This window comes from Aegilops tauschii, chromosome 3, assembly GCF_002575655.3.
Source record: "Aegilops tauschii subsp. strangulata cultivar AL8/78 chromosome 3, Aet v6.0, whole genome shotgun sequence".
In the NCBI taxonomy this organism is placed as follows: Eukaryota; Viridiplantae; Streptophyta; class Magnoliopsida; order Poales; family Poaceae; genus Aegilops; species Aegilops tauschii.
In genome coordinates, this window is record NC_053037.3 from 325,683,654 (window position 1) to 325,686,830 (window position 3,177).

Genomic DNA, 3,177 nt, shown 5'->3' on the forward strand with positions numbered 1-3,177 from the left:
AGGTTTTAGTAAATATTGAACCGCTCCGCTTCTAGGTTTTTTAAGGTGTGTTGTGAGTAGAACTCCGAACTTCGGCTGTCGTTTTTTTTTCGAACTTATGCGATATTTGTAAAAAAAAGAGCCAATTTGCGCAATTTTTGAATCTTTTCTAAATGGTTGACCTTGAACTTCTCGACATTTTTCACTATAGACACCTTTTTTTGTATGTAATAACGTCTCTATACACACCTTGAACTTCTCAACATTTTTCACTATACACCCCTTTTTTGTATGTAATAACTTCTCTATGTCAAATGTCTCCCTGAATGTATATGAGCTTACCTAAAAATATGTACGTAAGCTTCTTTTTTTAATATGAACTTCTCGATTTATTCTTTAGTGATGGAGAAATTTAGTGAAAATATCTAGTTTTATTCAATTTTTTGGTTTATCATTTAGTAACGAGGAAAATCCTTGGGTATAGTGTTAGTACAGTGTTATCAACTGAATATATTTTGAAGTCTATCATAGTATCAGTACAGTGTTAGTAGTAGTCCATGTAGACACGGTGACAACAATTATAATAAACTCACAAGTAAAGAACACTCGCATCTCCCATCCTGGTACATCTAACTCACTGAAACCCATAAGCAAATCACTCTACGTAACGCCTAACACTGGTACTTCTAGCTGACAGAGACATGACCTGCTTAGCTTGGTTAACAACCACTAGGCTATGCCAAAATCAGCGAGTGCGCAGCTAGCTACTGCCTCCGGCTACTTCCCTGGAGCACTGTGTGAGGCGATCGAATGCATCAAGCGCGTGCTGCAAACATATCACACATGGATCGAGTACAACTTTATTGACAGCGATGGCGACCATGGACGCTGGAAGAAAGACGATTGGCACGACCTGTAGGAGTCGTCCTGCTAGTGTGGTACAATGTGGACTTCGGCAACGCCATTCATATGGCCGGGAGGTACCAACGACCGGTGGAGACGTGGCAGAAAGGAAGGTCGCAGGCTGGAGGTGCGACGCTGGGAGCTTGCTTGCTGGAGCAGCGGGAGAAAGAGGTATGTTGGAGGGCGGCCGTCCACGTTTATGCATCAGGGAAAGAGGCCATAGCTGCAGGTGAGAAAGCAATGTTCAGAAACGTGCTGCTCATTCACTAAAATCGATGGAACTATTCTAGTCTAATACTTCACAAATTTGAAATCTAAGCAGAGTTTTTGCTGGAACTTACCTCGTGGAAAATCACTAGATCCGAGATCGCACGACTTCTTTCTTTATCATATCTGAACTTCAAATTAGTGCCTTCCCATTTTTTGCTCTGGCACGCTGTACAAGCTTCAGATAGTACATTAGAGAGCAGTAGCACAATACACAACACTGGAAGAAAGTAGCAGCAAGCTTTTCAATCCATTAGGAAATTGATGAAAATAATGAAGAACACTTACTGGATAACCAAGAAACATGGTGAAAAAATTCAGCGGAAAAAGTACAACTCAAATATCAGTTTTTCACATTCTACACGGTTAATTCCTTTTTAACAACATACGTATGAAATTAATTAACGAATCATCTCTTTTATGCAGATGTAGACCCAATCATTCATGATTCTTCTTTAACATACTAAGATGAACAACAGAGAAGCATCCATACCAACAATACTGACTTGCAAACAATATTGTAGAAACAAACATCAGAGTTACCCGTCGCTTGAACGAGTAGAGCTGAGGCAACAAGTTCAGTTGTACAAATGGAACAAACAGAACTGTGTTTATAGCTCTTGCGATGCGCAAGAAAGTCTGACGACGACGACGGACAAGCTCGCCGGGAGCAATAGGCGATGCAAACAACACACTGAGATTCAGAGATAGCGACGAACTCACGTCCGTCATTAGCACATCAAGCAGAGAGCAACACAACACATCAATTTCCCCTAAAGAAAATTAGAATATGAAGTCTCCAAAAGAAAGGGTGTGGCATGCCATCCAAATGGAGCAGCAGAGGCGAGGTTAATTCATCGTCTAGCAACCGTGAACCGCCTCTTTGTGGGAGGGAGCACCGTGGAGGCACAGTGTGTCAAATCCGTCCGGCCGCTACAGTGACATTTGAACTTCTTGCAGCGGCACCAGCTTCCTGCAGGGGCATGGCGGAGGAGACCTGCATGGCACGGGCGAGGCGGGATCAGGAGTAGCTCCAGGATGGAAAGGGATGTAAAGGTGGAGAAGGTCAGGGGTGAAGGGTCACCGGGGCGACGCACTGGTGCGAGAAGGCATGGCGGCGCTCGGACGGTGCGTGGTTGCCGGAAGGAAGACGGCGTTCGGCAGCAGCGAGGCATCTGGCGACGACCACAACTGGGCGGGGGGTCGTGGAGAGCCGCTCGTCGGCGGTTGGATCCCGGTGGCGGCACGGCGGCGCGGGGGTCCGGGGAGGGCGGGCTGCGACGGGGCGTCCGGGGAGGGCGCACGGCGGCAGGGGGCAGGGGGGGGGGGGGGGGGGGGCTCGTCGCGGCGGGGGTTCCGGCGAGGACACGCGCGGCGTGGGGTTCCGGGGAGGGCGCGCGCGGCGGCGGGTTCCAGGAAGGGCGTGCGCTGCGGCGGGACGTCCGGGGAGGGCGCACCGCGGCAGGGGGCGGTGGGGGGCCTCGTGGCGGCGGGGGTTCCGGCGAGGACGCGCGCGGCGTGGGGTTCCGGGGAGGGCGCGCGCGGCGGCGGGTTCCGGGGAGGGCGTGCGCGGCGGCGGGATGAGGGGCTCGGGGAAGGAGAGGTTGCAGGAGGTTTGGGGAAGCGGGGTCAGGGCAGGGGTGGTTCTTTTTTAATCCGGAGCTCGATTCAGTTTTTCAAATTCAGGAATAGCCCGTCCGCCCTATATACGGCGCGCCGTGATCCAAATAACTATTCTGATTTCAGAATTAAAATAGTGCTACTATATATATATATGGAAAATCTACTCCAAAAGTCCAAACAAATAAGTACTACGCTACATCGTCTTCATGATTAATTCATATGATTGAAGAAATGAAGAAAAATAACAACTAAAAATAGGAACACACCATAACACGTGGACTTAATCCTATATAAACTGAAAATGTAAAACTTAAGTAATACAGAAGTTGCTTGGTCGAACCAAAGATAAACACTTTAATTTTCTTGAACGACTTGTTTGTTGTAGTTATCATAGAAACAAAGTAA

General features: G+C 48.0%; 1 long non-coding RNA gene across 2 annotated transcripts; it reads right to left on the reverse strand.

Annotated features, from left to right (window-relative positions):
- Positions 1–469: 469 nt before the first annotated feature.
- Positions 470–2,827, reverse strand: LOC109759969 (uncharacterized). 2 transcript variants are annotated; one of them, XR_002232274.4, is made up of 3 exons: positions 2,234–2,827; positions 1,224–2,146; positions 470–1,105 (listed from the first exon to the last, which is right to left on the reverse strand). It is a non-coding gene; the product is annotated as an uncharacterized lncRNA (long non-coding RNA). The 2 variants fall into 2 exon arrangements; XR_002232273.4 differs by having other exon boundaries at positions 2,247–2,814.
- Positions 2,828–3,177: the final 350 nt, after the last annotated feature.